Source organism: Schistocerca nitens, chromosome 3, assembly GCF_023898315.1.
Source record: "Schistocerca nitens isolate TAMUIC-IGC-003100 chromosome 3, iqSchNite1.1, whole genome shotgun sequence".
Taxonomy (NCBI): Eukaryota; Metazoa; Arthropoda; class Insecta; order Orthoptera; family Acrididae; genus Schistocerca; species Schistocerca nitens.
Window position 1 is genome coordinate 867,647,045 of NC_064616.1, and position 15,123 is coordinate 867,662,167.

Below are 15,123 nucleotides of genomic sequence, written 5' to 3' on the forward strand. Positions count from 1 at the left end.
CAAGTTTACGACTGTCGTACGCTGTCCCAAACCTATGACGCAGACTGAAAGCTGCCAACAGTGAAACACTGTATTAGGCATCATAATGTGTTGTGTTTTTAGTGTTTCCATGTTTTGTCCACCCTCTGTATTAGGGCCATAAGTTTATAATCAACACAAAAACCATATGTCAGAAGATTTAAATGAGAAAATGATTACATATACACACATTATCTCTAATAGCAACAAGTAATCCACTGCAAGGTTTAGAAATGAGGTTATGATTGGAGATGAAAAGGCAAAGAAACGACAATATTTTCACAAACAGAAGAAAAGATGTATATAAAGACTCATAAATAAAAGTGCGAGTCAGCGGGGTAATCAAGGTGGAATATCTCAATATGGGTCTTCATCGCTCATTCAAGTTGATTGTAGTTAGTTTCTATAATTGATAGCAAACATTCTATGAAAAGGATTTTACACCCAAAAATGTCTTGCATGTGCTTCAGTACTACAACACGGGGTTCCCAAAACCACTCTGATGATAACGGAGACACTTTACTTCATATTTCTCCGCGCTACGCCACTTTATAAACTATTTGGTTGGCGCATAAGTTCGCAGCGTTTTTCCATACGTTTAATAAACACAACAGATTCACATAACAGATACATTAGTCATCAATAATGTATTCTCGTTAGCTATTTGAAACAGTCTGCCAACGTTGGAATAATTTTTCGATTCCGCGACTGTCGAAATCACGTGTTTTTGAGGCGAAGATATCATCCAGCTATGTTCTGTGCGCATTTTCATCCGGGAGCGGAAAAGGTGAAAATCTGAGGGCGCAACTTCTGCATAGTGTTTTTCGTCAGTCTAGCTCTATCAGAATGCGTCGAACAGCCTCACTTCACGCAATTTTCCTGGTCGTTGTTCTTGTATAGACGTCTCGGTTATTGTCAATAAATGTTAGCAGTGATGTCTGAGACCTCGGAGAAACCATTCGTAGTACAACACACCGTCGCTGTTCCACCAGTGGATTCGCGGTGGTCTTTGTTACGGGGATCTGCTGCTTTGTTTGGGGTCAATCATTCATTTCTTTTCCTTATCTTAGCATAAAGACACAATTTGTAGTCATCGGCAACGTTACAAGATAGGAATGGTCGCTGTTGTTCACGAGAGAATTGATGATGAGCAAGCAGAGACGCACGTACGGCCACCCTCTGATGTTTGTGATTTTGGCTTAGAGCATGCGGTACCAGATTTTTTAACCTTCCTAATTGTATGCAAATGTCGTAAGACGGCCGAATGATAATATTCATCGCACTTGCCAGTCCTCGTGTACACTGATGTCGATAATTGTGGATTAATGCGTTGAAACGATTGTCATCACACTCCGAAGGTTTTCCTGAACGTGGAAAGTCACTAATGTCAGAACGATCCTCCTTGAAACGAGAGAGCTATTTTCTTTCCGTGCTCTGTTCAAAGGCATTACATGTCGATAATTGTGGATTAATGCGTTGAAACGATTGTCATCACACTCCGAAGGTTTTCCTGAACGTGGAAAGTCACTAATGTCAGAACGATCCTCCTTGAAACGAGAGAGCTATTTTCTTTCCGTGCACTGTTCAAAGGCATTACATGTCGATAATTGTGGATTAATGCGTTGAAACGATTGTCATCACACTCCGAAGGTTTTCCTGAACGTGGAAAGTCACTAATGTCAGAACGATCCTCCTTGAAACGAGAGAGCTGTTTTCTTTCCGTGCTCTGTTCAAAGGCATTACATGTCGATAATTGTGGATTAATGCGTTGAAACGATTGTCATCACACTCCGAAGGTTCTCCTGAACGTGGAAAGACACTAATGTCAGAACTATCCTCCTTGAAACGAGAGAGCTATTTTCTTTCCGTGCTCTGTTCAAAGGCATTACATGTTTCTGGCTGTCTCCATTGCGGTCAAGCCACGATTGAATTCAAACAGAATGATATGTCGGATATGTTCCGTTTCCTCCACTTGGCGCTCCATTTTCTAGCGTCTGCAGCTCCACTAACTCTCTCCAAAAGACAAAATTTAAAATTCAGATTGCAACAATGAAATGGAAATAATAAATGATGGTTCAAATGGCTCTGAGCACTATGGGACTTAACATCTGTGGTCATCAGTCCCCTAGAGCTTAGAACTACTTAAACTTAACTAACCTAAGGACATCACACACATCCATGCCCGAGGCAGGATTCGAACCTGCGACCGTAGCAGTCGCGCGGGCAAAACAAAAACCCTGCGAATTTATGCACCAACCTAATACATTTTCCCGTCACTCCGGATGTTACGTGAGTATTTTACGTGTACAAGTAGAGTAACTTTTAAGTTCTGTACCGCGGAAACGGATAAGAATATCAAGAAAATGTTCAAGGTTATTCGAGATCAGGACCTTAGGAATATATCGTTCAAATTACAGCCACTTTCTGTGGATAGCCATCTTCGAATCTGCGGCTCTGTTTTGGTATCCAAAAACTCTGTTTTTTAGGTGTTTATGGATAACAGATAAAGATTTTTGAAAATGGCACTTCCAGATATCTACCAAGCAAATACACCGTCAAACTTTGAACAATCTGCTGCGGATAGTTATTTAGAAGTCCGCTGCTGACTGCGAAAACGCTTCTTTCGGGTTTCCTCAGGAACCGCCCATGAACTAGATGGTACCTACAAATGCTCCGTAAGTCGCACTGTAGACCACATCTAACACAAAAAGAACCAACCGATTTGCTCCGCCGGCCTTGTGGCCGAGCGGTTCTAGGCGCTTCAGTCTGGAACCGTGCGACCGCTACGGTCGCAGGTTCGAATCCAGCCTCGGGCATGGATGTGTGTGATGTCCTTAGGTTAGTCAGGTTTAAGTAGTTCTACGTTCTAGGGGACTGATGACCTCAGATATTAAGTCCCATAGTGTTCAGAGCCATTTGAACCATTTGCTTCATTTGACTAAGTTTCAGGAAGTATGTAATATACAAACTTTTACCCTGTACTGCAGGATTGCTACAGTAAGACGATCCTCCTGTTGGGTACATAAATGCTCCTTTGCCCAAGGACTATCCAAAACAGTTCACCCTACCTTTCTGTCACGAACAGAACCATGGTACGAGCCCCAGAAAAATCCCGTTTTTCTGCGCGGTGTTTTGGAATAGATTGGTAGCGCATTTACAACTTGGGCTGTTTTCCTGTTGTGCTGATTTTTTAATCTTGTTATTTAATCAGGTTTACCGATCATCAAAAAAATAAAAAGATGGTTCAAATGGCTCTGAGCACTATGGGACTTAACAGCTGAGGTCATCAGTCCCCTAGAACTTAGAACCAGTTAAACCTAACTAACCTAAGGACATCACACACATCCATGCCCGAGGCAGGATTCGAACCTGCGACGGTAGCTGCACCGCGGTTCCGGACTGAAGCACCTACAACCGCTCGGCCGGCAACGGCCATCGCCCGATGGAGTATAAAATGAGGTCCATCTGAAAAGGCCACCTGTCCGCCTCAGTGGACGTCCAGTTGCGGCACTGGTGTCCAAATTTCATCCGTCGTCGCTCATGAACAGCAATCATCACGGGCGCATGGACCCAACCCCTGCTGCAGAGCCCCATATTTCAGCAACGTTCGCTGACCGGTCGTTGAGACACTGTTAGTAGCCCCTTGGTTCGTCTGTACGGTCAGCTGCTCAACAGCTGCACGTCAATCTCCGCAGCCGTCGTTCGCCCTTGTCATCTATGGCCTATGTTGCATCACAGATGGCTTGGCGCCGGTTTTGGATCGTGCCATTTTGCCAAAAATATTCAAATGTGTGTGAAATCTTATGGGACTTAACTGCTAAGGTCATCAGTCCCTAAGCTTACACACTACTTAACCTAAATTATCCTAAGGACAAACACACACACCCATACCCGAGGGAGGACTCGAACCTCCGCCGGGACCAGCCGCACAGTCCATGACTGTAGCGCCGAGACCGCTCGGCTAATCCCGCGCGGCGCCATTTTGCCATCTACGATATAGTTTAACCACAGAGGCACGCGAACAATTTACAAACTAAGCCGTTTCGCGAATACTTCCACCCTTGGCCATTTTGGATGTCATATAAATTGCTACTTTTCCGTATTACGAAAGCGACAGCACTGATTTCCGCTTCCCCCGACACGCTTTATACAGGGTGTTACAAAAAGGTACGGCCAAACTTTCAGTTTCCGGAAACGCTTAATTTCCATGTTAGAGCTCATTTTAGTTTCGTCCACCTACGCTCAATGGAGCACGTTATCATGATTTCATACGGGATACTCTACCTGTGCTGCTAGAGCATGTGCCTTTACGAGTACGACACAACATGTGGTTCATGCACGATGGAGCTCCTGCACATTTCAGTCGAAGTTTTCGTACGCTTCTCAACAACAGATTCGGTGACCGATGGATTGGTAGAGGCGGACCAATTCCATGGCCTCCACGCTCTCCTGACCTCAACCCTCTTGACTTTCATTTATGGAGCATTTGAAAGCTCTTGTCTACGCAACCCCGGTACCAAATGTAGAGACTCTTCGTGCTCGTATTGTGGACGGCTGTGATACAATACGACATTCTTCAGGGCTGCATCAGCGCATCAGGGATTCCATGCGACGGAGGGTGGATGCATGTATCCTCGCTAACGGAGGACATTTTGAACATTTCCTGTAACAAAGTGTTTTAAGTCACGCTGGTACGTTCTGTTGCTGTGTGTTTCCATTCCATGATTAATGTGATTTGAAGAGAAGTAATAAAATGAGCTCTAACATGGAAAGTAAGCGTTTCAGGACACATGTCCACATAACATATTTTCTTTCTTTGTGTGTGAGGAATGTTTCCTCAAAGTTTGGCCGTACCTTTTTGTAACACCCCGTATACCCTACACTGCTAGCGCTACCGTCTGTAAATGGTTACTGCACGTAGATGTCGAACATAGGCGTTGGTCACATTAATGTGACTGGACCGTGTATGAGCACCAGCGTCCAGGATAACGTACTAACAATGAAATTTTTTTTATGTAATTACGTAATTACGAAGATAGTGAGTATCCTCGTTGTAGGTCTGGTTTCGGGCGACAATGAGGCCGTCGCCGCCGCCTCGGTAGCAGTCATCAAAGCCGCGAGCGGGCCAGCTGTACAGAATGGCTGTGGACTCCTCGCGGACTGCGCCGCGGTAAGCAACGCGTGTCGTGTTTATAAACAGTGGTCTGCTCCCTGGCACTGTATCCAGTAAACACTCACGTCCTGCCGCCGCGCCACCAATAAATAACAGTCGCAGCCGGCTAGGTGCTCACAAACATTACCTTCCCCGTCTCCTGACACACTACTCGCATCTCTTCCATCAGTTCCGCCCTATCTGCGCGACCTAGTCTCTGCGGCCATTCGTCGTGCGTTGCCGAGCATTTCGGCGGCAACCTCCGAAGATTCGGGGCGTCTTCGGCGTTCAGAAGGATCCGTACCACCGTATTCCTGTAGGTTCTTCTTTTTTAAAAACTTTCTTTTTGTTTCTCGATGTTATGCCGCTTTGAAAGGTCCACACCTGGTGAGTCACCGCCATCTCTATCAGTGGTCGTATTTCCATCCCCTCACAACGCCATTTCAACAAGAGGAGGAGAATGACTTGTCCAACATCGGAGTGACTGTCAATTTCTCATCTGAGTATTTCGTGCTACACTGTTGATGTATAGTACTTCTGAGCCGAAAATGAGGGAAAAAAAAGGTTCTGAGCACTATGGGACTTAACTACTGTGGTCATCAGTCCCCTAGAACTTAGAACTACTTAAACCTAACTAACCTAAGGACATCACACACATCCATGCCCGAGGCAGGATTCGAACCTGCGACGTAGCGGTCGCTCGGTTCCAGACTGTAGCGCCTAGAACCGCTCGGCCACTCCGGCCGGCGCCAGTGACCACAATCTACTCACTCCTATAATGTGTGATCAGGACAGCGCTAAAAATATCGATATACCAAAATATCGATAGCATTTCATAATGATGACGACATGTATCTGCGATTTCCAAATTAACGGTATACTGATTAACCGATATTGAATATCGAAAGTGTCTCTGCCTTCTCTTGACTCATAGGCACTGTGGTTCTCATCGGCAGATTTCTTCCCATTCCAGCTACTACCAATCTTTGCTATCTAACGGTAAATGTCTTACAATGGGCTTAATTTAATTTCATATTCAATACTACAAAAGAGCACCAGATTTGAACATGAATACATTTCACACATGCTGTGGAGTCGTAATACGGAAACATCAACTCATTCCCTTCCCCAGAGAAGACTATGTAATTTCGACATTACTACTATGTTCAGTGATCAGTAGAAATACATCATTTTATGCCGTATCATGTCATGTCGAATCTATGACATAATTACTGAGACAGTAAACACAAATGTATTCGTACTTTTTGTTTCTCGTTCCTGTAACAGAATTCAAACTGCACTGCCACAAAATACACGAGTATTTTCTATTTACTGTACATGATAGGAATGGAATTTGGTGAGGTGTGCTGTAACATTTGTGATTAATGAAAAACTATTAGTTTTTCCCCTTTACTCGCGATTCAATTCTACCAAACGTAAATTTTGCATGACGTGTTTTGACAGCAGCCTGTCATATCCAGGCGTTTACTGTTAACTGCATGTTATGGCAGGTGTTATTTTCATTTCAAACGGATATGAAACGATGTATCCTACTCACGCCATTTGAGGGTTATCGAAATCCATCAGATGTAAGCAACAAAAGTCTAACCATTAAATTATTTAGACTACACAGGAGCTCCGTAAACTTTAATATAAACTCTTACTTCACTCAACAGCGCATAGCCGCTCAATGTAACAAAATGTTGCATGCAGAGGGAAGAACTGTTCGTGGGAAAACAAATGCTGTCACAAACTGTGATAAAACAGATTAAAACTGAGTGCCGAACCGAGACTCGAAGTCGGGACCTGGTAGAGCATTTGCCCGCGGAAGGCAAAGGTCCCGAATTCGAGTCTCCGTCCGGCACACAGTTTTAATCTGCCAGGAGGTTTTATATCAGCGCACACTCCACTGCAGAATGAAAATTTCATCTGTAATAAAACAGCACACATCTTAAGGCGCTACTCTATAATCCAAATGTGTGGTGCCAATTCGCATTCGGTGAAAAATAAAAGGCGCATGAAGAGGAAAAATAAAATGAATTAAGACAATAACTTCAGAGTATTCTGTTTGAATGATATAGGCATAATTGTATCCTAAAGCCGTCTAAAGTGAACATTCACATATCAAAGTTAGTTCGACTGATCTTGCTTTCGGGCTTAAGTCAAATGGTAAGTTGTTATTTATTTCCTACAGTTGCTGAGAAAATATCGGTACCCTGGTCATATTACTTACGGAAGTTATATGACAATGTAGGCTACAGACCGACAAAGTGACAGTCTAAAATTTTAGCAATTTTTCCGACAATTCGGTCACGATGACACGCTGCACGATTGTACACTTCTAACAAACTATTAAGACAAAGACTGATCCAGGAAATGAAAGGAAGTTTGCAGACATAATATCGAGCAACATGTTTCCAAATAAACATACGTCACGTTTAGAAGTGAACAGACCGAATTATGCCCGCATCTCGTGGTCGTGCGGTAGCGTTCTCGCTTCCCACGCCCGGGTTCCCGGGTTCGACTCCCGGCGGGGTCAGGGATTTTCTCTGCCTCGTGATGGCTGGGTGTTGTGTGCTGTCCTTAGGTTAGTTAGGTTTAAGTAGTTCTAAGTTCTAGGGGACTTATGACCACAGCAGTTGAGTCCCATAGTGCTCAGAGCCATTTTTTAGACGGAATTATTTTTTCTCTATTTCTGTTTCAAAATTTGTTCTAAGTGCTACGTTTTTGTCGTTTCTTGAAATTATAGTACCCCTAAATGTTATTGCTAAAAGAGCAAAAGTATAACGATAGCAACAACTGTATCGTAGAAAACAAGCGCATTTTCTTTGGGCTAGAAATGAATCGAGGGATCAAGAATAGCAAAGCTTATAGCAAACCTGCTGTAAGATCTGTATCTACGAGAACTTGCTTTAAGCTATAATTCTTTTAGGGATTATTCACCGCGCGGCGCTTATAGGGAATTAAATGAAGGAAAACAGGTCGTGCATGGAAGACTGACAGTCACTTAAACGGGCTTCGAAAGTGTATTTGAGATATGTCAGTCGTAGCCACAGAAGCGTCGCTGACCGACGAAGTTCTGGACATGCAGGGGCGACATTCACTGCATTTCAGCTGAACTTGCATATCCTACTGACATGCAGCTCCAAACCTGCAATGAAGAAAGCCTGCCATTTAGGGGCGTCCAAGTATCCCGGTCTACCGGTCGCTACTGAAATGCCGCGCATTCGGATTCGCCCGAGGTATATAAAAGCGCCCAGTCTTGTACAAAGCTACGTAATGTTCTTCGGAGGATGGCTGCCACCTATACAACATCTCATCAGCCTAAACTGATACGAACCTCTTCGCGAGAGGTGATATGCCCAGAGAGCAGGGCGGTATTAATAAAAAATTATAAAATAAAAAAAAACATAATCCTTAGGTAATCGCTTTGTAATGTAACACATTTTATAATCCGTGTCAAATCTCTGAATATTACTGAAGAATGGCTACTGATAACAAAATTATTACTGAATGTATTAAAGAACTTGCAAGTGTTTCTCGATTATAAATGTATTCTTGAATATTAAACTGTTTACAGTGGGGGAGGCTTTACTATCAGATGTAGTGACATTTGAGACAGACAATAGTTTTTTTTTTTTTAATTTTGCTCCCTTCTCTATCTATTTTCGTATAACTGCACTGCTGTGTGAAGATAAAATAAGAACACTAACATAAAAAAGATATAATAACAAACAATCGATGCCGAAGACCCTGGAATCGTTTGATTCCGATACTAGTCTATTCCTAGGGAATCGGCAATTCTTGGACTCGTGGAATCGGAATCGACAAATGGCTCATCCCTAACAAAAATCATTATGGATACACTTTTTTTACTCTAATATTTTTGCAGTAGTATAGTTTACGTAAAAATACTACCTACAGGCTACGTACTTAATATAAACTATGCTTTATTTCAAGAATTATTTCTAAACTTGAGCTTTGTTTTATTTTAACAATTTATGTACTAACCCAAGAACTGACCTCATTAAAAGTGTATGGCTAAGTTTGCAGTCCAATTTATTTCCCCTAATAACTCTTCTGTAACTCTCAAGCTGCTTTTTCAACTTGGTTACCCAACCACTACAGAAGTAGTGTTGCAAAACACCCTTTCCAATACAAAATATCAGTACAAATTTTTTTTATATGTACTACTTGTCAATTAATTTTTAAAATGTATAAATGACCGGGCATTTATGAATTTTGGGCATTTGGTCAGGCATTTATCCTGGGCATTTGTCCTAACTTATAAACGCCCAGGCATTTTACATCACAACCCAGGGGCCTTTCTGGTTTGGAGTCAGGGCTATGTTGTTTTGACGAAAGATTGTTAGATCTGCTATAGTTTACGGTACATTGTCACCTGTCCTTCTGCCTTCTTTTTCATTTACTGGAATTTCTCGTTTGTGAGATTACCGAAGTTTCCAACCCTCCCGCCGATTCGAGTCCCCCCTCGGGCATGGGTGTGTGAGTTGTTCTTAGATCAGGTTAGTTTAAGTTAGTTTAAGTAGTGTGTAAGCCTAGGGACCGCTGACCTCTGCAGTTTGATCCCTTAAGAACTCACACACATTTGAACAATTTTGAAGTTTCCAAAGTGACGGGCTCTTTTAAGTTGGGACATTCGTTGTCTTTAGGGCTACTTACTCTACCTGTTGGAACGCATATACTGACCACGCGTGTTGTGGTGTCGTCCGAGGAGCGAGGTGCCAATGCAAGGTTGGTACCTCGCAACGGAACCACAAGTAAACGAAGTCGTTGCCTGAAGCAACGACGAATGGGAGACGGTTGCGTAGACATGCGCAAAAGACTTTCCACTACATCAGCTCGTTTACTTACGTCTGAGCAGAGAGTCACTCAGCCCAGTTATTAATCATCGCCGGAGACGATAGCACCGCGTTCTTTCCGAGTCAACAGCGTGATAGTTGTAATTAGACAGAACTCTGACTGCGTGAGGTGGCGCAGTGGTTAGCACACTGGACTCGCATTCGGGAGGACGACGGTTCAATTCCGCGTCCAGCTACCCTGATTTAGGCTTTCCGTGACTTCTCTAAATCGCCTCAGGCAAATGCCGGGATGGTTCCTTTGAAATGTCACGGCCGACTTCCTTCCCCATCCTTCTCTAATCCGACGAGACCGATGACCTCGCAGTTCGATCTCCTCTCCCCAAATCAACCCAACCCAACAGAACTCTGCATTAAAGTTCATCGTCGACTGTAGTCTGTGAAAAGAGACTAGTATCTTGTTCTGCATCAAATGATACATTAATGTTGAGACAGAAATGAATACTCACATGACATTCCTATGCACATGGATTGTTACGATGTTTAATTTTTCACCTTGTTCAAGTTGTAATAGGCCTAAAGTGATCTCATATTTTATATATTGTAGTATGATGTCGACCTCTCCAGTAGTAAAGCTAAGGCCTCACCATGTACCGACGAGTGTCATTTCGTCCGGTACAACTCGTGTCATGACAGTCACCCACCAAACTTGCACTGATCAGCCTAACCAATCTTGTTAGCCACAGCCAGCCGAATACTCATCTACCGATAGCCCTAACTGGCAACAGTGCAACTTGCCCCAAGACAATGTTTCTCATACACCCACAGACTTGTATTAACGAGCTTTACAACACAACTAACGTGCGGCCGGTCATGTCGCCTGCAGAGCTCCACAATTGCGTATATGGGTGGCGCAAATCGAGAAGGCTATCTTGCTCAATGCAGTTCCTATCTCACATACCTGGTCCCTGTCCAAACTGTCTTCCGTCACACCCACCACCAGTACCACCACCACTACGACCACCACCATCTCCTGGTATCGTAACATTTCTTCTGCTTGAAGGACCTACGTCATTGATAGCCAACTTAGCCTGACGCTTGTTACAAAAATTCTGGTGGCCCGGTACTCAGTCCCTAGTATTTCCTTCACCTCTCCCATGATAACCGTCAAAAGCAAAGTTGTCTTCTTCCTTACGTGTCTCACGCTGTCAGGCTCCCTTGTCACGGTTAGAACATGCTGCATAATTCCTACTTCTGCGTGAGTCTCCATTCCACCTGGCTACGGCCTCTGCTGAGACATACACTACTGGAAATTGAAATAAGAACACCGTGAATTCATTGTCCCAGGAAGGGGAAACTTTATTGACACATTCCTGGGGTCAGATACATCACATGATCACACTGACAGAACCACAGGCACATAGACACAGGCAACAGAGCATGCACAATGTCGGCACTAGTACAGTGTATATCCACCTTTCGCAGCAATGCAGGCTGCTATTCTCCCATGGAGACGATCGTAGAGATGCTGGATGTAGTCCTGTGGAACGGCTTGCCATGCCATTTCCACCTGGCGCCTCAGTTGGACCAGCGTTCGTGCTGGACGTGCAGACCGCGTGAGACGACGCTTCATCCAGTCCCAAACATGCTCAATGGGGGACAGATCCGGAGATCTTGCTGGCCAGGGTAGTTGACTTACACCTTCTAGAGCACGTTGGGTGGCACGGGATACATGCGGACGTGCATTGTCCTGTTGGAACAGCAAGTTCCCTTGCCGGTCTAGGAATGGTAGAACGATGGGTTCGATGACGGTTTGGATGTACCGTGCACTATTCAGTGTCCCCTCGACGATCACCAGTGGTGTACGGCCAGTGTAGGAGATCGCTCCCCACACCATGATGCCGGGTGTTGGCCCTGTGTGCCTCGGTCGTATGCAGTCCTGATTGTGGCGCTCACCTCCACGGCGCCAAACACGCATACGACCATCATTGGCACCAAGGCAGAAGCGACTCTCATCGCTGAAGACGACAAGTCTCCATTCGTCCCTCCATTCACGCCTGTCGCGACACCACTGGAGGCGGGCTGCACGATGTTGGGGCGTGAGCGGAAGACGGCCTAACGGTGTGCGGGACCGTAGCCCAGCTTCATGGAGACGGTTGCGAATGGTCCTCGCCGATACCCCAGGAGCAACAGTGTCCCTAATTTGCTGGGAAGTGGCGGTGCGGTCCCCTACGGCACTGCGTAGGATCCTACGGTCTTGGCGTGCATCCGTGCGTCGCTGCGGTCCGGTCCCAGGTCGACGGGCACGTGCACCTTCCGCCCACCACTGGCGACAACATCGATGTACTGTGGAGACCTCACGCCCCACGTGTTGAGCAATTCGGCGGTACGTCCACCCGGCCTCCCGCATGCCCACTATACGCCCTCGCTCAAAGTCCGTCAACTGCACATACGGTTCACGTCCACGCTGTCGCGGCATGCTACCAGTGTTAAAGACTGCGATGGAGCTCCGTATGCCACGGCAAACTGGCTGACACTGACGGCGGCGGTGCACAAATGCTGCGCAGCTAGCGCCATTCGACGGCCAACACCGCGGTTCCTGGTGTGTCCGCTGTGCCGTGCGTGTGATCATTGCTTGTACAGCCCTCTCGCAGTGTCAGGAGCAAGTATGGTGGGTCTGACACACCGGTGTCAATGTGTTCTTTTTTCCATTTCCAGGAGTGTATTTCTCCTGTGTATAATTAAAAAAAAAAAAGAAAAAAAGGACAACTGAGACTAGGATTCGCGCTCTGAGGGATCCGTGCGGACTTTACTGCGTGTACAGGTACTTCATCCATAGGTTTTGAGGAGTGAGTTTTCGAGTATCAAAATATGTGTCATATGTGGCCGAATCTTTTGACTACACAGACTTAGAAGCTTAAATTATTTACACTGCTAAGGGACTGTAGACCTTAGTATTCGGCATAAATTTCAACTTGGTGCCTCTATCCGTTCCTGAGAAAAAGGCGTCTTAACGGACGGACTACAGAGTAATCCTCTTCTATCGCACATTGCACAGCTCTGTGATAATGTATCTCTGGCTTTCCAATACATATCCGTATTGCACTTCCCGTAGTGAAATCTATTCCTAGAAAATTCACTATCTTCCGACAGTTCTCACACATTTCACTCATAGTCAAAGACTTAGAAAGCAGTATCAACGATAAAAGAACGCTGACTCCGCTAACATATAGAGGCAATACGACAGCAGACTCAATTTGTCGTAAAGTTGTTATCGACCCAAAGGTTGTTTTGAAGACCACAGTACTTCACTAGGCATCATCTTAATGAAGGAAGTATATCTTTTCCTATCTCCGACCTTTGAACTGACTTACCTAACCATTTATAGGGGGCGAACAGTTTTAACATGAATTCCGAACCGCAGTGCAACTCGGCATTTTTCACATCAAGAAACACTGCCAGAGGTGAAAGAAGTGGTATCATATGCAAATCCTTGGACTAATTGGGATAGAATTCAAAATATTTGGCTCTGCAGTCTAGCAGTTTACCACTGAGCCACATAAAAATAATATAGATGTAATAGGAATTACAGCAAAATTCGAAAGATTTTTGAGAATTTTTAGCAGCCTGGGTCGCGACTATAGGAAATATTATTATTCGTATGGCAGACACCAACGGCCTTGCCGCAGTGGTAACACGGTTTCCCGTTACATATTCCATCGCTGTGGGAATGGAATTCATAAAATCACTCCACGTGCCCTTACAGCATCGTAGGACGCACTCCTCTCTTATATGTCTGACGTATTGTTTCACTGCAACACAGTCACAACTCGGAGACTCCACAACACCCCGTTTATAGAGGGAGTAAGAGCACCGGCCACATCAAATGCGGGTTCTACCTATTTGACAGTTTCTTGTCGAGTTCGACACACGCAGTATCACAGTTATATTTCTCCAATCACTCTCGTTATTGGTGATTACCAATAAGTTGGCTGTTCTCGATCCTGAGATCTCCCACTTAGGGGTTACTTGTAGCTAACTGTTCAGCGTACAGTAGTGGCGGGTGTCTCTAACTAAGCCTATTTCTTCGTAAGGTATGTCGCGATGAATGGTTATTCTCTTGCATAATCTCTAAGCAGGGTGTAGGTTCTGCAAATATGTGCGGACAGATATTGCTTAGCAGGGAAAGCCAGCAGACAGGAGTTGATCTGGTTGTAACAGTAATCATGTCTACTGTGTTGTTGAGCTGCGCGTCGACGAGGCTGGTATGATAACTATTGCACCACACTGAAGCACAATACTCTGCTGCCGAAAAAACGATAGGAATTTTTTAGTTAGACAAAATACTTTAAAAACGCATTTGCGGAACATCAAATCTTCCCTTGTGGTACAAAAACAGCCAGTGATGCGCGTATGGACGACGAAATGTATTTAGCTGAGGCTACATATTCTTGAATAACTTCTACATCTACATCTACATGGATACTCTGCAAATCACATTTAAGTGCCTGGCGGAGGGTACATCGAACAACCTTCACAATTCTCTTTTATTCCAATCTCGTATAGCGCGCGGAAAGAATGAACACCTATATCTTTCCGTACGAGCTCTGATTTTCCTTATTTTATCGTGGTGACCGTTCCTCCCTATGTAGGTCGGTGCCAACAAAATATTTTCGCATTCGGAGGAGAAAGTTGGTGATTGGAATTTCGTGAGAAGATTCCGTCGCAACGAAAACCACCTTTCTTTTCATGATGTCCAGCCCAAATCCTGTATCATTTCTGTGACATCCTCTCCCATATTTAGCGATAATACAAAACATGCTCCCTTTCTTTGAACTTTTTCGATATACTCCGTCAGTCCTGTCTGGTAAGGATCCCACGCCGCGCAGCAGTATTTTAAAAGACAACGGACAGTCGTAGTGAAGGCAGTCTCCTTAGTAGATCTGTTACATTTTCTAAGTATCCTGCCAATAAAACGCAGTCTTTGGTTAGCCTTCCCCACAACATTTTCTGTGTGTTCCTTCCAATTTAAGTTGTTCGTAATTGTAATACCTAGGTATTTAGTTGAATTTACGGCTTTTAGATTAGACTGATTTATCGTGTAACCGAAGTTTAACGAGTTCCTTTTGGCAT

The 15,123-nt window shown here is 44.5% G+C and overlaps 1 protein-coding gene across 1 annotated transcript in view; it reads right to left on the reverse strand.

The window, feature by feature from the left end:
* The window catches only part of LOC126248907 (ephrin-B1), a 569,232-nt gene that overhangs the window by 17,457 nt on the left and 536,652 nt on the right, over window positions 1-15,123 (reverse strand). The gene's annotated exons all lie outside the window — the stretch shown is intronic.